The sequence below is a fragment of the Mastacembelus armatus genome, chromosome 9 (assembly GCF_900324485.2).
Source record: "Mastacembelus armatus chromosome 9, fMasArm1.2, whole genome shotgun sequence".
In the NCBI taxonomy this organism is placed as follows: Eukaryota; Metazoa; Chordata; class Actinopteri; order Synbranchiformes; family Mastacembelidae; genus Mastacembelus; species Mastacembelus armatus.
In genome coordinates, this window is record NC_046641.1 from 4,702,233 (window position 1) to 4,725,347 (window position 23,115).

The 23,115-nt window shown below is 41.2% G+C and overlaps 1 protein-coding gene across 2 annotated transcripts in view; it reads right to left on the reverse strand.

Annotated features, from left to right (window-relative positions):
* The window catches only part of sema4c (sema domain, immunoglobulin domain (Ig), transmembrane domain (TM) and short cytoplasmic domain, (semaphorin) 4C), an 84,749-nt gene extending 63,747 nt beyond the window's left edge, over positions 1-21,002 (reverse strand). For both annotated transcript variants that reach the window (XM_026322014.2, XM_026322015.2), the window contains exon 1: positions 20,490-21,002. The gene's annotated coding sequence lies outside the window, so the exon portion shown is untranslated. The remainder of the gene's footprint in view (positions 1-20,489) is intronic.
* Positions 21,003-23,115: the final 2,113 nt, after the last annotated feature.

Below are 23,115 nucleotides of genomic sequence, written 5' to 3' on the forward strand. Positions count from 1 at the left end.
AAAAAAACAACAGTCTACCTCAGCCACCTACACGTGGTTGATCACGATGCTCACTTGGACTGGTATACACCACGTCATACCATCCAGTTTGTGATGATTGAGACAAACAGTCACAGCTACAATAGACAGACATGCCGAGCACTCTGAAGGAAGTTACTCATCTTGCAAGGACATCTGTTGTTCCCAACACACACGGCGGCTGACTGACGTCTGCACACACACACACACACACACACATACAGTGGATTCAACATGTTTAGCTCGACATAATGAAGCACATAATCACATCCACGAATGCTGAGACACAAAGGAGTTATATCAAGAAGGATTATCCCTGCTACACACCCCCATCCACACACACGTACAGATACACAGATGACCCGGCATGCACGCAAAGACTGCAAAGACGCATTAGGAGTCCACACAAACAAGTGCTACAACATGAGACTGAGGCTACAAAATAACAAAGGAGGAACAGAGAAAAGAGGAGAAGGCAAAAACATTTACATATGAAGATACAAAAACTGAACCCTTTGCAAAATAATAAATTATTTGACAAAATCAAGGAGGCACATAGAAAGGAAAAATAGAAAAAGGCAAACACACCCTCTGAACAACAACAGATGAGGTCATCTTTATTAATACACCCTCTGACAACAAACACACTCACATCCAGGCCCCTGCCCTCCCTCCATCCTCACTCCACACTCCCACCCTTTCTTAGTTCCTTGAGAAATGGCAATTGCCAGGCTGACACAGTAGGGGGGTTGTCTGTAACTACACACACACAGACACACACACACACACACACACATGCACACACACACACACACACACACACAGAGTGCAGCATGGCCTAGAGACAGTATGTCAGTGATCTGTCAGAGGGTAACTGTGCGGAGCAGGTGTGTGTGTTTTGGGAAGCAACAGAGAGGAAGGCCAGACAGACTGGAAGTTAAACCTGCACACAGACGCACACTACGAAACATGCCCAGGCTCATTTGTTCTTCTGACAGGAGTGGAGAGGGATGGTTCTCTACAAGATGTGCCTAAGGGAGGAGGACAGGTGTGAGTTGAGTGTGTGTGAGTTGGAGGAAGAGAAGCAGACAAAAGAAGCTAAAATTTACATCAAAGCCTAATAATGTATGTGTGTGTGTGCATGTGCTTATGTGTGAGTTTGCTTGTGTCTGTGTGTTGGTTTAAAAGTATATGTTTATGTATGTTTACTTCTCAGGATTGGTGTGAGATATTTGCTCTGGGAGACAGTGGCTGTAGCTGTGCTGTGCAGGACTGATGGTGGAGCATCAGGGCCTGACCTGGAGTCACTGCAGTACAACAGCCATGTGGCACATTAAAGTGCCCTTCAGTAAGAAACCTGAGCATCAGCATCAGAGCAGGTACATATTCTTTTGTTTGCCAAAAAACACACTCTATTAAAATAATACAAGGCGTTGTGTGTTTAGGGTGTGTTGCTTTAGCAAATGGTGAAGAGACAACATATGACCAAAAAAGGTTTGATCATACCTCAAAACACTGCACACTGGTTTGTAATACAGGATTTTACGATGCTGGAGGGTCATGACACTTGGGAAGACTACTTTTCGTTGGCCAACAGTGCTTCGCTTCCAGTCCAATCTTCTCCATTTCCTGCTGGTGTCCACATCCAGGTTGAAGTGGCATCCAGTTTAGTAAGGTAGCCCAGCTCTCCTTCTCCCTAGCTACTGTGGATCATCCAAGTCTTTTAGGTGAATCCCACAATGTTCCAAGACCAGTGGGACATATAATGCCTGCAGCACAGTCTCAACAGTTGGTAGTATCCAGAAGGAGGCACCCAAGGAGCATCTTAATCAGACACCAAACTACCTCAACTAGATCCAAAATCAGAAGAAACCATGATTCAGTGGAAAGCGCCTTCTTTTGGTCTGAGCTCCACACCCTGTACTAATTTTGAATTTATACTCCCCGAGAGTGCATGTGCATAGATTGAGGTTGGAATATCAACAAGCAAAATCAGATCAAAAGATTCACCTGTGTTTGTGTGATTCCTGCATCCAGACCTTTGCCCTGCCAATGCCAGTGGCTACATTAAAATGTAGAAAAGTGTAGTTCTTAACACAGCCTAAGTTGGATGCCGTGTGGTAAAATCATTGCATAATGTAACACAGATTTATTTTGGTGGTTTTGTCTAGGTGAAACTCTTTTCCTTTTAATGCCACTGTGTCTGTCACTATCATGATAAACACGATGCATCTTCTAGTTATTCCACACAAGCTGCTGTTGCTGCTGCCAAATACAAGACACATAGCTTCCCCCGATGCTACTTATTCCACAGGATGCTTCATGGGAATGACTTACATAACACTGTTTACTATAGCAAAGCTCAAGTTGAACAAATAAAAGGTTTATGAACTAAGAAAATGTCTAATCAGTAGTGTGTTTTCTCATTTTGCAACAGCAAGAAACGCAAAAGGTGTTAATGAATCCCACCATGAAGCAAATAAAATGGGGTCAGTTACCTATTGCATGTGTACATTGTGAAAAAATAAATTGTAAGCCATGCCAGAAATTCAAGGGTGCTCAGAAACAGAGCATGCAGTACATTGCAACCTCAGATCGCCTTGCTCAGTAAATGTAGAACAGCTGGTGGTTTTCACCATTCACTCTGATGAGACTGCATTTAACGTTTGGTTAAAAAGCAATTTCTTTTTCCACTTCAACAAAGCTGTTTTATGGCATCCGTGCTTCTTTTGCAAACTGTGGAGTGGAGATATGGAAAAGACACTGAGAGGACAAACACAAACGCTTGTAGCTGGGTTTGAATTACAGAGCTTAGACCTCTGAAGCTCTGGGACATCTCATAATACCATTTCTATTGTGTGTGAGTCCATTTTCTGTCCTCACCAAAAAAAGATGAACTGAAGTGCTCTCAGGCTCTTGAGGGAGATTGTGGTTGCATATATACTTGCATGCATATTTAGATTTATATTCAATAATTGTCCAAAAGTAGAGTTGAAAGCTTGCCAGGTATTTCCTTTCAGTTCACCATTCTGCATCTTACTAGATAGTAAACAGGTGGCAGCCCAGACACCATGACCAACATGGATTATATGACCTCGTCCTGACATCACAGCATGCCTGTAGCCAATCAATGTGCCTTAAATTGTCCGGGCCGTTGGAGATGAGATGAAACTCTCCACTCAAACCGGCAGCTCACTTGCATTTTATCCATTTCCAATGGGAGTCCAACCGGAATCAATGGTGTGGTAATGGACAGTGAGAAACTGGGTTAGAGTGTAATGCTACCTGTTAATGCAGTTGCTAGCCATTCAATGCAGGTAGAGTGCTTACTGTACCTTGTAATGTTGTAAGGATAAATTCCCTTTTTAAAGTATTAGTGGGAAAGGGAGAGATAAGGGATGGGAGATAGAGTTTGATTTAGGGCAGGTCACCTGTGCTTTATGGCAAGTTTCACTACAGGGCTTTATCGACTGACAGCCCCTGAAGCTGTAGAGAAAAATCATTATTTCACCTACACCACAGTCCCATGTGGAGACTCAGTAAAATCAGATTGATAATATTCTAACAAAAACATAAAGATCGGCTTTTAGAATCTGTAATTTATTCATACCAGCTGTCATCACATGCAGCTTTGACACTGGGAAGCTTTTTTAACTTTCCATCAGACATTACAAATTGCAGACCATTTTGAATAACATCAACATAAACAAACCTGCCTCTGAATAAATGCTAAGCTCACCGGTGGCTGACACATGCTGTCAACTCTTGAATCAAAAGCTCCACAGTCAATGTGAAATTGAAAAATATCTTCAGTCTGATAAATAGAAGCCACATCTGCACAAAACCATAACTAGTAGTGGGCTGGGTGTTTAGACGCAGTAGCAGCATGCAAATACAAATTGATAGAAGGATCTGCTAAATTCATGACATGGCTATTATTCTTTTCAATCACACTATATAAAAATTAGCCCACATGCTGACACATTCAAAAGAAAAGGTTCTAATGGTCTCAGTTTAAACAAGAAAATTTGCAAACCCAAAACCTTCAAAACTGACCACAACACAAGAAAACAGTGAAAAAATACTCAAAAACATAACTTAGTAAAATTGTCTGAAAGGGTGAAAACATGCTCTCTGGCCCTTTAAGTCAATGTTAAAGGAAAGAATGAGACCATTTTACTGCAGCAATGGAAAAACAAAAGTGGTAGGGAGTCTCGGTGGCATACAGGGAAGGTGGAAAATGACAGCTGTACAAAGAAATCAAATAAAGAGTGACAATAAATGAAATGCAGAGGAGGCCACACAGCTGCTGACGACAACAATCACACACTCTTTTTTTTATCTGCAGTATTTGCCACTTTGCTATTCTTGTCTGCATCACACTTTTCCTGCCTCTTTTTCCTCATGTCAGACACTTCTTGGGGTCCCATTTTATCAATATGAGTTTTATCTATTCTTTCATTTATTTTGGCCTCTGATTTCTCTTTTCTCCCAGTTCTGCTTGACTCTTTCTAAATTCTGCTTTTTTGTGTGCATACTGGACTTTTCTCTCCCTTTTCCAGTCTATTTATCTTCCTGACACTGTCTCTATCTCTGTTCTGTCACATTTTGAAGAAATAATACAAGATCTTAGGAAATACATTTTTTTAGCTTTCTAAAAAAGACTGAAAAAAACGATGAATGTGTTCACTTACTGAGACGACCAGAAGACCCTAAGCATAAAGTCTGGAAGCAAGGGGAAACAGCTAGTCTACATCACATTTTCGTTTAAACGTATATGTATATAAAAAAAACAAATGTACAAATTTCAATATTTGTTTTTTTTAAAACAAGATTGTTGCCATCTACCATCACTGTACAGGAATGCATCAATAGTGCAGAAGGGATGTGCTTAGCCTAGCTTGGCATTAAGATGTGATTTTATAGGGAGTTACGTGCTGTGACAAGGTAGATAGATCACCCAGTACTTTTACAGCATCTCTGGCTATTGTGTGGGTTGCCAGATGTAGCTGGTAAACCCAAACTTGTTTTTATTGAATGTTCAACCAAACTATGCTGACAAGACTTTGGCATGCAGGTTACACTTACTGCACCGGACAAAATATTTACAGCACACAAAAACAGGATACAATATTTGAATTACTAAGATTTCAAGGTGTTAGAAGGTGTATTTTGTTACTTTGGGTAGAACAGCCAAGTCTATACTTTTGTTCTTAACACGAACACCAGAATCATGTCAGTCTTCATTAACTCTCAGAATGAAAAAAAAAAATCTTGAACTGTCCCTTTATTGTTTTCAGGTGGTGTTTCAGTATTTTTCAGTGTCAGGTCTTAATACTGGATACGTCTCTAGGCCCTTTGTTTAAATGAATGAGGAGAAATGGATCAATCTCACGTTCCCTCTGCTGGAACCAATAAGTCAGTTGACATGAAATAACTCCTGCTACTGCATCACAAACCACATACACACTCAGGGTGACTGAGATACACAGCGATGTCTTCATAGTTTGGTATTAGCACCCAGGTGCACTTTCTTAGGTGTGTGTGTATGTATGTGTCTGTTTTTGTAAGTGTGTGTGTGTGTGTGTGTGAGGGTGTGTGTGTGTGTGTGGGAGGTGTGACGCAGTATGTATGACAAAACAAGAATATGTGAGAACAGAGTGTGTATGAATGTGCCAGAATGCTACAGGGAATGTGTTTGTTGATCTTGCAAAGATACCACACACACACACACACACACACACACACACCCTCACACACACACTCCCTTTCCCTTTCTAGTATATTTGTGTGTGTGTGTGTGTGTGTGTGTGTGTGTGTGTGTGTGTGTGTGAATGTGTTCTATTACATCTTTATCTCCCAGTTCAGACAAACCCAGTGTAGCACACACCCTCACATAAAGTCAAGGACAAAAACACATAAAGACATTCGCTGACGTAGGTACAACACACACACACACACACACACACACACACACACACACACACACACATTGAGATACAAAGAAGCAGTCACACAGACTCAAAGAAACAGAAGCAAAGAGACACACATACACACAAAGAAACAGTTATAGAGAAAACACACAGTGCGACAGACGGTGTAGGCCTGACAGCGTGCAGCAGATCCACCACCAGTGCTACGCCGCACAAAGCAGCCTGCCGATGAGCGACACAGTCCTCATACTCTCGTGCTGAGGCAACACGCCGCGATGGTGCATGCAGCGCTAGAGATGACGGTTTTGTGCGCCACATAATACAGAAGGCATTCAACAACCCAGCAGCTCTTTGTAACAAAGTGTCCACACAGATGCATGAGAGAGAAATCATCCACACATACAAACACAAAGTGCTCAGTGGAGCGCTCCAAGCCCTCGCACAACCTCACACAGGTTGATAATTATGAAAGAATTTTAACACACACACACCTTGTGCACCTGGTGCACCCTTTACATTTTAGTGGCCATAACCTGCCTGCCTATGATTTTATATCACAGGAGTTCATAAGGTTTGGGGGCAAAAGACATTTATCCAGCTGCTAATAGTTTTCTTCTGAAAGCACTAAAACCTTCCTCCCTTTCACATATTAGAATAACAGAGGGAAAATAACAACAACAACAACAACAACAACAATAATCAATTAATTACAACAGATTATGTATCAACCAGATAGCACTGAAACACAATCGATACAGTCTCGGTCACTTACCGCACTAAGCTTATTATGCTTATTATGATAACTACTGCTGGCTGTTGACTACTGTTTAAGTAGAAATAGATATTTCCTGTACCTGCTTTTAGGGGATTCTATTTAAAGTTAAAACTTCATGAGTGTGGCCTGCTGGAAAAATAAAGAACATACATTATTAATTAATGAGCCTTTAGCAACTAGATTTAAAAAAGAAGTGGAGGAGTTGCGCTGTTTAGCAAAACAGTATTGTTTTGGGAAAAAAGACAGAGGCATGCAGGTGAAGTGGTTTGGTGAAGAGATGCAGAAGTATGTAATTACACTGAACCAAGCGTTTTTCGTCTAAGCTCTGATTACCATTTATCACAGGAGCTCAGTGTTATTTGTCAGGTCTGTATCTATTCACATCACCAGTAATCCCACGGCACTAACTGTGTGTGTTCCAAATATTAGACAAAGCTCCATGGTGTGTATCTACATCATGAGGTTCCTGCACTTCAGTGTAGCCATTTCATAAACCTTCTAATGTGTCTATATCGACATTGGATGAAATTTTTAAAATATCAGAATAAAGCAAAAGGTGGCAGGCTTGTCTGTGGAGCCTTACGACCTCCTGTATCATTACGAGCCAACACGTTCACACTAAGCACTGACTAGGGCAAATGCGTTTCCTCACTCACTGTTCATTGCCTTATTTCCCCATTTCATATTAAAACCAAACAATCCAAATGGCACTTGGGGTTTGATAGACAGATCATGTGTTGGATTGCTTCTTGGTCAGGATCTGTTAGTGGCACATAAATAACCATTTGCAAAACCTCACATGTCCTTTTACACTTCTGATTTAGCTATAGCATCATCATCCTCTCTGGCTTCACTGGGAATTGATAATCACAAAGGCACAGACACAAATACAGGCACACAAGCCCACCCCTCCGTTACACAGCTAAGCGTTGAAAACGAGAAAGACACACACCCATACACACACACTCACACTGCAGCTAACTTAATTTCAAAATCAATTAATTAAAAAGCACGGCCCTCTCCCACAGGGAGTGAAAGACAAATTTGAGGAATTTAATCCTGGTACACAAATCAGAGCTGTTCAGCCGCAGAGATATGAAACTATAGGATGGATGGAGGGACGGAAGGACAGAGGGACGGATGGGTGGGGGATGGATGGACAATGAATTTTAAATAGGGGAGGTAATTAAACTCAGTTGCTTCAATTCAACAGACTCCTCTTGCTTTTCCTACTTAACCATATTTTTTCTCCCATTATTTCTATCTATCTATCTATCTATCTATCTGTCTGTCTGCCTGCCTGTCTGTCTATCTATCTGTCTGTCTGTCTGTCTATCCGTCTATCCATCTATCTGTCTGTCTGTCTGTCACTGTCTGTCTATCTATCTGTCTATCTGTCTGTCTGTCACTGTCTGTCTATCTATCTGTCTGTCTGTCTGTCTGTCTGTCTGTCTGTCTGTCTGTCACTGTCTGTCTATCCATCTATCTGTCTATCTATCTGTCTGTCTGTCTATCTATCTATCTGTCTGTCTGTCTGTCTATCCGTCTATCCATCTATCTATCTATCTATCTGTCTGTGTCTGTCTGTCTGTCTGTCTGTCTGTCTGTCTGTCTGTCTATCTATCTATCTGTCTGTCTGTCACTATCTATCTATCTATATCTATCTATCTATCTATCTATCTATCTGTCTGTCTGTCTGTCTATCTATCTATCTATCTATCTATCTATCTATCTATCGGTCTATCTGTCTGTCTGTCTGTCTATCTCTGTCTGTCTATCTATCTATCTATCTATCTATCTGTCTGTCTGTCTGTCTGTCTGTCACTGTCTGTCTGTCTGTCTGTCTGTCTGTCTCTGTCTGTCTGTGAGAAAGAAAAGAAGAAAAAGCACAATCAGCAGAAAAGCAAGACAGAAAGCAAGTAAGCCTGTTGTGTTGGGGTTCAGCAGCATCCGTCTCTCTCTCCCTCACTGTCTCCTTCCATTACTTTTCAGAGTTTTTGAAGAAGACGTATTATTGATTTCTTGATGGGCTGAGTGTATGTGTGTGTATGCCTCTGTGAGTGTGTGTACATTTTCTGCAGCTAACCTGAGGCGAAAAAATTATAATAAAGAGTTTGCCTCTCTCCCCTACCTGGGGTTCCTAAAAAAAACTTTGCTTAATAGGTATGATGGGAAAAAAAACAGTGACATAAACTCTTCCATATGCCACGGGTCCATGTGTATGAGAGAAGACAGTGTGTGAGTTTAAGTGTGTGCGTTTGTGTGTGAGCATATGAAGAAGGTGTGTGTGTGCATGTGTGTGTGTGTGCGCAAATGTGTACATTTGGAAAAAATCTATGTCCCAACCATGATCTCTGCTAAGCACACAACCAAGCCAAGTCAACACATGTCAGATATGTGCTTGATTTGGTTAAGCTTTTCATGGAACAAGTGGAACAAGTATTTTGCCCTTAATTGTTTACATTTTAAAAAAATGTTTAAACATATCTAAAAAAAAATGCACTGTCAGAATCTAAAACGGGGCTGCTATTAGCTCTGGCGAACTGGATGTTTTAGAGATACGTGGTTGTTACAAGTGGCAGCAAGAGGTGGTTAAAAGGTTCTAGGCTCAAATCCCATTTGATGCTGGAGCCACATGTTCTCTCTATGCCTATGTGGGTTTTCTCCAACTAATCTGGTTCCCTCCTACAGTCCAAAGACATGAAGGTTGGTGTGACTGTTTGTCTGCCTCTATGTGTTACCCCTGTGATAGACTCGTGATCCTCCCAGGGTGTGCCGCCTTCTGCCAATGTTAGCTGGGACTAGCTCCAGACCGCTGCAACCCTGGATGTTCCAGAACAAGTGGTAGATGATGGATAGATGTTTTTTACAGGGCTACAATGTGATGTAAAAATAAAAGTCCTGCAAACTTCAATAAAAAAGAAAAGTATGTTTAAATATTTAAAGTATATTACACAGTGATATTATTGTATTGACATGTAAGCAATATATAAACATGACTGCTAGTCAAGTGTTTGTGTCTTACTACTTTTAGTGAAATACTTTTATAATAAATGTAGTGGACTAGAAGTACTAAGTACAATAAAATTATAATATGGGGGTTAATAAGGGGTTAAGTACAGTCAGTGTACATTGCTTGACTGTTCTTTGAAGGCAGGAATGTGTGTGTGCTTGTGTCAGTGTAATAGAGTATATCTGTATATACGTGAGTGTCTGTGTGTGTGTAACAGGCTGCTCTTTGAGACATGTATTACAAAAATGCACAGGGGGCACAGCAGTGGGGACTAAAGGGGAGGAAACAGAATAAGAGTGAGTGTTGTGAAGCAAAAGAGGAGAAAGAATGAAAGGGAATGTGAGAAAAGAAGGTAAAAGCCAGGTTGGAAATTGATGGCATAATTGTTGACTGCTAGTCAGCTCTTATCTCAGTTTCTCAGGGCTGTTGTCTGGGCTAGCTGGCTTTTTTTGGCTTCCCAATCTCTGTTTCTCTCTAGGTGTGCACAATCTGGCAACCCGCATATTTTTTCCTCTCGCCAACCCATTTATTTTTGTCTGTTGTTCTTCTCTTTTATCTCTCTACTTTACATCATATTATGGTCTCTACCCACTGGGTATTCCATGTTTTTCTTTCTTTCCATCCCTCTATTAAGACAGGCGGACATCATGCAGAGAGCGGTGGACTGGAAAACAGCAGCGAGGGGAGGGTGCTGCAGTCAGCCGGAGGTCAAAGGTGAGCCTGCAGCCTGATAGGGGAGGGTGAGGGGGCAAACACCGTCTCACTCATTTACCCCCAACCACCATACCACAACCCAGACCAAAACACCTCAACAACAGGAGTATTATAGCTGCAGCTGCTGATACAGCTGGGCTCAAAGGGCTCCTGCTGCTGGACAAGCGGTGAGGCTAACAACGGTGCTAATCAGTGCTAGCATTCATAACCAGGAGAACTGGTGAGGTAGTAATGATATTTCAATTGAAAACCTGGAGGTAATTTATAAAAAATACTGATACTAACAGTGCAGATATTTGTTTATAGTTTAGTGCCACATTTGAGAGTTGAAAGCATCAAGGCAACGCAAGACGATAAGTGCACTGTACTGTGCTTTAATTATAGCCCACTCAGTGTTCATGATATGGAGTAACAGATTCTTAAACAACTAGATCTACAATCAAATAACTTCTTTTTACCTTGGTTGATTATTGATGCAGGTATTTCCAGTAGTTAATGGAAGCTGAAGATTACTGCACCTTAAACTTCCTTAATGTTGTCTTTACAATCATTGGCAGGAGGAAACACAACAGTATAGCTGCGGTCACAATGGGCACAGGTCCTAACTTCTTAAAGTCCAACCCTAATCCAACTTTAAACTCACAAAACTGTTAAGGTACCCCTGGGTAAAGCACTTTTAACTTTTAATTTTTTCCACTGCACTACCCATGGGGAGCCAGTACTATGTAAAACCTTCATAACCTCCCAGTACTATTTACTGTGTATGATGATAATTAAAAACAACCCAGTTATGGTGAGGTATAAAATTGAAATCTAAAAGTTGTCCAAATTCACTGCAAAGGGCTAACAATAAAAAAATTATGAATTTATTTTTGTTTAAGCAGACAACTAATTGGCTGTTCATCAAAGGGTTAATCCCCCCAGCTGCTGCAGTGGATCTACTTGGTTGCCTGAGTAGAAGGCTCTGTTGGTACTGGGCAGATCCTAGTGTGCAGGTGGACTATGGGTGCAAGGGGAAGTGAAGTAAATCATTGCTTTATTTTTACCATGAAGCCATCACTACAATACACACTATAGCACTTTCTACCAGGTATAATGATGCCTTCCATACTAGGTTCTAATATTTAGCTACATGTCTGTGTGATCTCATCATTACATTTAGTACTTACTGTATAATTCTTGTCTGCACGATCTTATTTCATCTGTCACAGGCAATATGGAAAGCAGCTGAGTAGGTGGTATAATTAACAAAAACAAACAGTAGGAATATGTATTCATGATATTGTACAGACTGGATTTACTTCTCATTCAAAGCAAGAAGGGGCTGTAACAAATCCCGCATAAACAACAAAGTGGCAGGTTACCTCACTGCTGCAGCAGCAGCAGCAACTGTATCAGTTCCTCCCTCGCTACAGATGAAGAAAAGGAGCAGTGAGTCATGGGCACAGATCACACTGGAGTCATCATACTGGGATCCATGAGGCAAAATCTGATTAGTCAGTCAGGGGGCAAGACATCTCACTCTTCTTCATAGCACTTTAAATCATTTTCAACAAATCATGTAAGCTCGGTACTGAGACATCTCCAATTAAGGAAAAGAACTACAGCACAGCTGTTGAGAATAGTGTTTCACACATTGTCTGCCATCCTCTTCACACTTGCCAAAAAAGCCCCATGCTATTAAAAAGAACTTACTTTTTAGTAGAAGTCACATTGGTCTACCATTGATTTTTAACAATAAAGGGTAACACTGACTTCATAGAAAGGCCTAACAGGCTGAGTTTCCATTAGGAAGTGTGACGGTAAGTTAACTTTGAATTTCCAATTAGAGGTGCTACACTGGGTAAACATCTATATTTTCCTTTAGGAGGGGCTAATGACTAACTTTGATTTTCCTACAGGCATTAGACAAACACAGCAGGAAATAAGCAGGGTAGCTCTCGGTTTACTAACAGCCATGGAAGCTTAGCTACTTCCTCACACTAGCTCAGTGGAGCTTTAAGAGAGCAGCCATGTAGGGGCCCTCCTGCTGCTGATAAGCCTGCACAGGCCTCTCTGTAGTGCCTGTCCTGGAGAGAGACCATTAACCTGGCTACAGCTTCTTCCTGGATAAGCTGCAGCTTACCAACCTGCAAGCCGTAGGGCAACTTTTTATTGTATTTTCAAAACTTTATGTGGGAGTGTGGGGCAAGAGCTTCAGAGGGGCTGTGTGTGCTAGAGTCTCCAATACTGTTTGTGTGTGTGTGTTCAAGCTGTGCAGCCCCGACACTTCCTGCCAACTAACAGTCAGTCCCACGGTGGGGAGAGTGAGCTCTAACAGACCAGAACAATGCCAAAAAAAGGCTGTCATAAAAACAAACTACCATGCTCTGGTTAGCACCAGGAAGAGGAGGGTAGGGGCCCACTTTCCTTTGCCACCCCCCTCCCTCCACATGCCCCAGTGCCCATTACCTCTGCATCATTGTTCACTCACACATTACTGAACACAATCCCAGATATCCACTCCATGCTCCCATATTTTTCACTATCTTTTGCTGCTACCCCATACACATTTGCATACAGTATTCATGAAACAATGCCGGAAAACAGCAAGAAGCAAGTGCTGAATATGCATAGGCATAGTATGCAAAGTACATATATACACAAGCAATAGCACAGAGCAATATTGCCTCTGACAGTAAACAATAGGAACCTTCACATTCACACTGGGGCCCAACAGCTTTGACGTGTCACTAAAACCAGAATAACAAAAAGAGAACAATTCCAGTGGTCCTCTGTACACAAAACACAGCGTGGACAACTGAGCCAGAAAACATCTGCTGAGTCGGAGCAAACAAAACAACAAGCAGCTGATGAACAGGCTCATCGAGGGCCCCAGAAAACATACTAAATATGTTACGTGGTGCCCCCGAAACCCAGTTGGCCTGCTGACAGGGTTTTTGGCCAAGGATATTACTATCACTTCCCAGTCCAGCTTTATAATTTCAACCACAGCCAGGCAGGGACAGACTCAGGAAGGAGAATGAAAAAGGAAAAATGAGTCCTGTCCAATAACAAATATACTGAAGATTTCTCTCCCTGAGTCTTTGAAAAACAAGACTGTATAGCCAAAAATACTATACATAGATGGATGGTGCTGTTCAAATGTAGAGACTAAAATTTAGAAGGATTTTGTAGTAAAAATTACATTAAGTCTGTGACAACTTATTAAAAACATAGTTTAACATTCTGGGAAATAAGCTTGTTTGCTTTTGTGCCAAGAGTCAGATGAGATCATCAGTACCACTCTTGGTACTCTGTTAAACATACTGCTGGGGGAGATCTGGTTAGCTGCACTCTGCATGATAACACATTTTAAAGTTTGCTAATTAACACAAATATGTATTGTTTAAAGAAACAGTGTGACAGCCTATTTGCTAAATAATTAATTAATTGTGTCTATAAATCTCATGGGTGTCTGATATTGTCTGTTTTTATGGTGACCAAGACATTCAAACCACTGAAACTGCTTAAATAACTGACATCTATTTTTTTAAATATTCAAGTCACTGACTGATTAATAAATTATTTCAGATCTGAGGCTACATCCACCATCTGTTTAGTTTAGCTTAGCACAAAAGTCCCTGCAAGTCAAGTCTCAAGGATGCAATGAGGAATGCTTGTTGCATGCTGTGTAGATGGCAAAGCTCTTAAAGTTAGTAACAAGCTAACACTGAGCTAAACCAAGTGTCGACTGACCTGTTCAGGTGCATTTTGAGGTGCCTGTTAAAATCAGATGTGGTTGATCCAGTGTCTTTTTATACTGAACACCCTGCATGTTGTCGCTTGTTTAGGCTTTGGATGAAGTCATAATAACCACATCTGATAACAAACTGGCCAGGACGTTGGCCATGTTCATGGCACTAATTCAATTTACCGCAGTTTCCAATCACCTGTGGCAAGGCATGAATGGGTTGTGCTAACTACCAATAGAGGGCAGCAATACACCTTGGCTGCATCTATTCTGCCACTTATTTACCAGAAGAAGAAAAAAACAAATAAACACACTGTTTATCATAAATTAACATTAATGCACTAAAATAAAATAAGTCCAGTGCGACTCAAGTCTAAGTCACGGACTCGAGTCCCCATCTCTGACTTGAGGTTGTGTCTAGCGAGGACTCCATGAAAGCGAGGACTCCTAGCAGGTAGCATTTCCCTCCTCCTTTCAGTATTTATGCTAAGCTAACATCATGATCTAATGAGCACGCCCTGATTAATTCTAAGAATGACTAAACAATAACATAAACTAAATCACAGTTACTCAATATAATTAAAAAGTGCTAATATTTGTTGAAATACTGGTGTCACCTCTTTATAAGACGTTGCTTTTACTGATTTATAACAACTAAAGAATCCTAACTTTTCAGATTTTGTACACCCTGCTGTACAAAAAAAAAAAAAATGGAAACCAGGTTATTCATTTAACAGACAGATGAGCACACAGAGACCAGAGCAGAAAAGCAGGAGATAGCAAGAGAGAGGTAGAGATTGAGAGAAAGAAAGAGAGTAAGAAAGAGTGGGCAGCAGATGGCCAATAGTCGTCAGCTGGCAACAAACAAGCAGGTCGGGGCTCTCCACCTCCATTCTGCCACTCATAAATAATGCAGAGGACCGGAGCCACCCCGAGCAGCTCACCAAAACTCTACTAAAGGCCTCCAGCTCTCCGAGTGAGATTCATAAACGCAGACAGAAAGTTTGTTGTTCTAAAGAAAATCACAAACATTTATGTCATGGTGGGGATGGATTATCTGTTTGTTTGTTTCAGACAACAGTAATTAGATTTGGGTGATGTCTCTCACCACTGCATTCTGACACTTTCACAATTACACTGATCAGCCCGACAGCGGAAATTGCAGGTCAGAATGAAAAGCTTTCATAAACAAAACATCCACATTTCAAGAGCTTGGTGCATCCAGCTATAGTTGCTGTGCAGTTTTGCTCTCAGTATGCACCATATTGAATTTTGCACCACTCTGACTTTCCTGGAAACCCTTCTCCCCCTCAGGCCTTATTTATTTATTGATTGCCCCAAAGGAGACCTGCATCATTTATAGAAAGTGACAAATATTTATCACTGTTTTGTGTTCTAGAATATTGCATTTTTTGGCAAAAATGTTAATTTTTTTTAAAAATAATGTCGATAAGACATCATTTCATTTAACTGAATTGAATTGAGAGAAAAATCCATAATGGCTGTTCCCAGGGCACACACAGTACTAGCACTATTATTAGCCACCAGAAGGATAATGCTATTTTCCTTCATCCTTGCATAGTTTTTATTCACAATACACTGGTGATGTACTTGTATGTTTAATTGAAGTTGAGCTACAGTATATAAGTGGTAAGTGCTTACACCTTGGCAATGCAAAAATGACCTCATTACACTGCTCAATTTGAGCCGAAACAAATGAGATAGACGAAGAGGAAAAAAAGATGTGGAGTGAGTGAGTGAGACAGAGGATGAGAGCAAGAGAGCTCAAAGGGAAGACTAAGTTGCAGAGGAGCAAGAGCTTCTCGTCTCGGAACAACTGCAATCACAGCCCCTGCCAAAACCCTCTGGATCCATCTTCAGTGCCTGACGGAAAAACTTCCCAACAGGCCTTAAAGCCTCTGAGAGGGGGCTGGAGTGTGAATCTGGTGTTTCTGCATGTGTGTGCAGTGTGCACTTCAAGCTTATGCACAGTTGGTGTTCTATATTAATAGTGCCTTATGCAGCATTTTAATATCAATAAATTATAGCCACATCAACTTGAGGACATTAGAAGCGTTTCTGTAAACAAAAGAGCCAGCAGAGCTCAATGCACTGCAAGCACACAAATAAAACATCTTCACACAATAACAAATATGGCATTTTCTTAAAAATGCAACACATGCAAATTGGAAAACGTTCACAGATTTTGCAACAGACTCACAGCATAAACAACAAATAAAACATAATGGAACATAGAAAGTCATAAGTCAATCCAATACTACAGCAGGATTTTAATATGTTTTGTGTTCATACTAGAAAAGCAACAAATATTATTCAACCTGCGTACTAAAAAAGTCTCTATTTTCTGATATAATGCATTGTCCCACAATGCAATGCAAACAGTGAAAGGAGGTGATTAAAATTACAATAACTTGCAAGTGAGACAGTTTCAGGAAGATTTGGAAGGAAAATACTATTAAATACCTGGAAAGTGTCTGAAGTGCCAACTCTATCACAAAGTTCTCAAACCTGTCAATTTTTACATGCGAACTACAAAACAGTGTATTAAGACAGTTACGATATATAGTGTAGACTCATTTCAGTCAGATGTAGTAGTGTACATAGTATGAAAATGCAACACAACTAAATGTTTCCTGGAAACACCTGACACTTAAATACTTGCATGTTCATCAGTTTTTTGTGTCTCAAAGAAAGTAGTGTGTAACTCTGTTTCTTTGCATTGCAGCTGGCTTGCAGCATTTTTCTATTTGGTGGTGTTTTCCATTTCGTAGTGCATTTCTCTTTCTCAAATTACCATCCAGATTGATTGACAGCACGAGGAATGACTGCTTTCGTTGACATAAGAAGTAGAAGGTGCTGTCCTTCTTTTAAAGATACTGCTGCAAAAGCTGGTAGTGGAAAGACAGAAACATCAAAAAAACAGCCAAAAAAAGAGCCTCTGACAACACTTATCATCTTTAGGAAAGGTGAAGAGAAACATTTCCCGGGTCGGAGGAAAGACATGAAGTAACGTCCGATTCAGAGAAAGAACAAGGTTTGTGGGTTTTGATCTTATTTTTGATAAGACCTAAAAACATAAATGAAGCCATAACTTTTATATCACTTTGACCCTGCCCCCTGCCAAAGCCCATTTACCATGATGTTCTTGAAAACAAGCCTCTTCCCTTCCTTCTCCGCTAAACATCAGCCTGTCCAGCCCAGCCCTGCCTCCTGCTGTTCCCCTCCAGCACACACACTCACATGGACTCACACACACACATGCTCGGCCCATCTGCTTCTGCTCTCCAGACCTTGCATCTGGCCTGCCATGAACCATATCTCTGTTCAGCACAAACACATATTCAGACACACGCACACAGTGAAGCAGTGAAGTTGGGGCAGTTCTGTTCGTGCAGCATCAGAATACAGAGTGCATGCCTGGAGATGTGAACACACAGCAAAAAACAAAGATTAAATTGTTGGTGGGATGAAAAGGATGTTTTGAAAAAAAAAAAAAAAACGCCTCGTGTAGGAAGCAAGTACATCAACTGGTGCTCAGCAGAGGATGTGGAAAAAAAACAACCCTCTCCTACCATCAACAACACATTATGGTCAGCAAATTCGGATCCATACGCTTGCACGACACCCTATCCAGCGTGAACACAGGCTCAACAGTCTGTGTACGTGTTCCTGTATGTGATGCCTTTCAGTTACATAATCAGAAATCATCCCGTTATCACGGGAGTTTATTGTGCATTCAGCTGCTTGCCATGTGGGCTGCAGGATCTGTTGCATTGACGTGATGCATGTGACACAGAGATGACAATTAAACACACACACACACACACAGAAGACAGGAGACATCTGGTGCAGTGACGCTGTAATAGCTATGACGCAACGTTGGCCGTTTGGTGTCAAAGCACACAGTTTATTTCACATATATACACACCAAGACGGATAAACACACACTGGCAGACTGTAAACAGGAGCTGAAGCAAATGGTTGAGTGGAGAGTGTCTGAAACTATTTAGCAAATTGGTTAATCATTTGAGTCACTAAATTTAATATTGTTGGTTTTAAGATTGTGATTCAATCAAAATAAGTTTTGAAGATGTACTCTGGGGCCTAGGAAACTTTCATGGGCAATTTTTAAAAAATGTCTGAACATATATATATTCAAAACAATTCATTAAAATGATTGAGAACAATAAAAATAATTGCTACTTGCAGGATTATGAACCCCAGCAAGACAAAAATCTGGAACACAAATCCTGGCAGGGACATCAGCGATATAAAAACATACACGCTGTAATAACAGCCACAAGTTTTCTGTCAAATTATACTCACAGCAGAATGTTAACAAAGAAAGTCTAGCCACATAATTTAGCGTATGTGAACCTGCACTCACCTGTGCCTGACCCCAGCTGTAAAATGATGTCTGTCTGCATGTATGCATGAAGCATTGTCCGCCTGCCTGTGATGTTTCCTGATGTGTGTGTGTGGGAGCATGAGCACTGTGGAAGGGAAGATGGGAAGGAGGTTGGCCGTCAGGATGTGGAGTCCATTGTCTGTCCGACAATGAAGAGATCGAGTCTGCAGGAGTCCTGTGGCTCTCTCAATGGAGGCATTAACATCTGGGGCCAGAGGGCTGCAGTGTGTGTGTGTGTGTGTGTGTCCTGGATAAAACAGGATTTCCAAGGCTTTTTTTTTCCAGACTAGGAATAATGCAGATGACAGAAGGAACCCTTCAAACAACCAAATAGCTTTTCAAACATATCGCCTTGTGACCTGCTTCAGGCTTGTATAATCTGCTCTGTGTATTTATAGCAGGAATTTTGTGTATTCTTAGAGGTCTCGGAACTTGATTTGACAAATTAAAAGGTAAGTAAAGTGAATTTTGGTGGGATTATCCTCTGCTACATCCCCATGCACTGCAAATGCCAATGCCGCACAGTGCTAACACTGAATTGTACCACTATATTACTTTCATTAATCTTTGCAAATGACACGCACACGTTCCCAACCACTTGCTCACCGACCTTATGAAAAAGAAATCCTATGACAAACTTTCTGAGAATATTACTCAAAGATCTGTATCTCAGCAGAATGTGGATCCTCACACACACACACACACACACACACACACACACACACACATATATATAAAGTTATCCTCCCTACCCCCTCCATCCCACAAGGCAATAACATGACTCCACTAACTTCACCCACAACCCTTACTGTCTTTATTTGTAGAGGCATACTCCCTCTACACTGTCTGTTAGTTAACTGGCACTGGCACCATCCAGCTTGTAAAAACAACAAAAAAAAAAAAAGAAGAAAAGGAAAAAAGTGGCAGACCCTTCCCCCACTCCTCCTCATCTTAAACCACCACCTTTTTACACAAACCCTTGCTCACTGTCCAGTGTGAACCCTGCCCCCTCCTCCACCTCAGTAATTACAATAATCACTCAACTGAAGCTAATACTTACTTCATTAAGGCAGAAAAATCAGGAGAGGAATAAGGAGGAAAGCACTCTGTCTGAAGTGTCTGTTTCAAGTCAGTGGATTACTGTCACCATAAGAGCTTCATTTCTGAGTGTCAGCTGAAATAGAGGCAACACGTCGGGGGGCTCACTGCTTTTATGGTGCTGGAAGGAAAAGGGGGCTGTCAAACATGGCACTGCTCTATGTAAATGAACTATTAACATTTCTTATTTTTCTCCTTCTCTCTACAGACAGACAAAAGTGTAGTCACGAAGTGTGTCAGGAATATTATTTTGCTGCCACAGAAGATTCAAAACACTATCAGGCAAAGAAAGTTCATTGTAAGGCACCACACACACTTCAGACCTCGAAGTGGTACAGACAAATAGGAAAATACTAAGTGATTTCTCTTTGGCTCGCAGTAATAATTCCGACATGTCCTCAGTAAACAGTAGATCAGTGCAGCTGCAGAAGTGGACGGTGATTCACAGTGGAGAAACACAGACTACAGTGAATTGATTCCCTTCCAGCTGCCCCTGGCCGCAGTGCGCTGTGTTTACACTGCGCGAAATGGAGATAAAGTTGCATCACATTGAGCCCCAAACAGACAACGCACAGGACCTACATGTCCTGTTGAGACCACGCATTGTATCACCGAGCGTCTTGTTTCCAAGAAAAGGGGCTTCATGGCAACAGTTGGAGACCCGGAGACTCGGAGGATCAGGATGTTTTCTACCTCTGTTTCCTTCGCCTACTTTGAACCCGGCCACCCCACAGCACTGCAACCAGCACGGCGTTAAATGACGGCTACAAACTTACCTTATGATTACGGTGATGGTGGTGATGATTACAGGCACCGCGTCCTGCGCTTTCCTCTCCGTCCTTCTCTGACGACAGATCCAGTATCCGTTTCCCCCTCTCTCTCCGTTATCTCGGATTTGTTTTTGAATTTGAGTTATAAATTATTCCACATTCTCATCAATTTGTGGTGAATACACCGACGGTTTCTTTCTTCTCTCTTCTTGTTCCCACTATTTTCTAAATGTTTGGACTATAAGGCAAATCAAGCCATATGATCCTGTCATTCAGTTTCTACACAGAGGAACTGGCTCTCCGCGCAACTCCCTCCCAAGGCTTTGTAACACGAAACCAGAGGAGGAGGAGGAGGAGAAAATGGGAGGAAAAAAGGAAAGAAAGAAAAGAGCGTGGATCTAATCCCCTATCTGGGACGAGCTGGATGACTCTATCCGCCCCTCTGTCTCTCTGCGCAGAAGTTTCAGCAGTCCGTGCCAAACAGTCATATCGGAGTGGTCGTGGCGCTGCGTCTCTGTGCCAGTCTCCACTGGAAGTGATGCGAGTGTGTGTGTGGTGCGTGGCGCTGCAGCGTGTGTGCGCCCCCAGCCTACTTCTGCAGTACGCACCACAGCAGGGACCTGGGAGGATTTAAAAAAGGCACACAGACAGGTCTACCCCCCATTAGCTTTTACGAACAAGGGCCTCGACACAGGCGGGGGCCCTGCAGCAGCCTTTACATCCCTCGATTAGGAGCATTTCATTATGTGGAAAGTGAAGGTCTGTTTTAGCAAAGTGCTTCGCAACCTGTGGTCTGACCCGAGACACAATCAGAGGTCCCCCTTTTACGGGCTCCCCCAGCTAAATGGCCTGGCGGTTACATAGACCTTTGTTAGACTAGGGGCTCAGCAGCTTTGCTGCTGTTAGTGAGCAAGGCACTAGATCTGCGGTAGATCTGCTCCCTCTGTGGAACAGAACAGACAGGGAAAATGCCGAGCAAGAGATTAATAGAGTATTAACACAACAACATTAGTATTACTGAGCACTGAGCGACACTATTGTAAGAATACAAATAATCAGTTGTTTAGAGGCTTTGATCTCTTTCCAGACTAAGCTCTTAATCAAATGTAACTTTTATATTTTCCACTGTATTTTATTCATTTTTTAAATCTATGATGAATAGATCAATAATCCGATTTCCTTAAAATATATGTTTCTGTGGTCTGTCTACTCAGGATGACAGCATCTGGGATTTGCACAGCTTGAAGATATATGTTTATTATTTGTTCTCAAAACATAAATTACTACTTTGTTCAGCCATGACAGATGAGGCCAAATCTGTCATAAACACTGGTGGAAAAAGTATTGAGATCTTTTAGTAAAAACAGCCATATCACAAAATGTTTTCTTCATAAAGTCCCTTGCATTTAAAAACTGTGTTTTGATTGTCACTATTATTTCACATTTTCTCTGTGCTTGCCATTAATCTGACTTTAAGGTGTGCAGATGTTGTGACACATCTACTGTGAAAGCCACTGTGAAGTGTGGACTTTTCAGTGTGGTAGGAGCATTTACACTTTTGAAATGAATAGTTTGCGTATTAATTTTACAATTTCTAACGAAGGCATTGAATTTTTTTAATGTTTTCTTATTAATTAAACCAGAGTATTTTTATCTATCTTCAAACACGCCTGGAGAGGATCTTTAAGTGTAATACCTCATTCCCATGAAAGATTGAAGAGCGGTTTTTGTTTTTACACTACTATGTTTTGCGAGCTCTGCCTTGTTAACAGAAAGCAAATGAAGCCAGAGAAATCTTACAGCTCTTTTCACAGGCTGATTCGTTTTGTTTGTGACTCGTAAACTGAACATATTGCGTAAAATTCAACGGCGTGCCCTCTTAAAAACTTACTATATAACAGCAATAGAAATGTGCAACTGAGCAGATATTGTAGAACATAAAGAAAAATATTATAACAGCAGTAATGCAGGAACACATAAAATGAGACTTATGCCCATTAGTCTGTTGCCCTGGTGCATGCTGGGAGGTTTTTGTTTAGTCTTACCTCAGGATGCTTCAGGGTAAACTCATACAAACTGTTCGTTTTAGGTTTAGTTGCGCTACGAGGGTAAATAAATGGACTGTTGGCATAGAAAATATACACGGACTGAACATCAGCATTGCCAAACTATTTTCAGTGAATCTTTGTGATATGATGCTGCTGTGATGAATGTGCAATGTTGATGAGAGAGGCAAAATATGAAAAAAATAATCCTGAGCAGAGAGGACAAAAACATGAAATAGCACACAAGATTTGGGATTATGATCCAAAGATTAAGTGTAGAGATTAGAAGACAAACAGTAGGATGACGATCCCTGTGGATTAGCCCAGAAAATATTGCAAATGATTTGTGTCTCAGTGTATCGATGCAGCTGCAAAGACCACGGGGCCTTTTAACCCTAGCACAAATCAATAAACTGAAACTAACAGCTGTTTCCCAAAGGAAGGGCTGAAACATCTTTATCTTTTAAGTAATAGTTGTAATGTTACTGCAAGAATACTTTCAGAGCCCAACTACTATTTACTGCCATGCGTCTAGCTCCTCTCAGCACTCTCATGCTAAACTGTCTGAAATAACATGTCCCCGGATG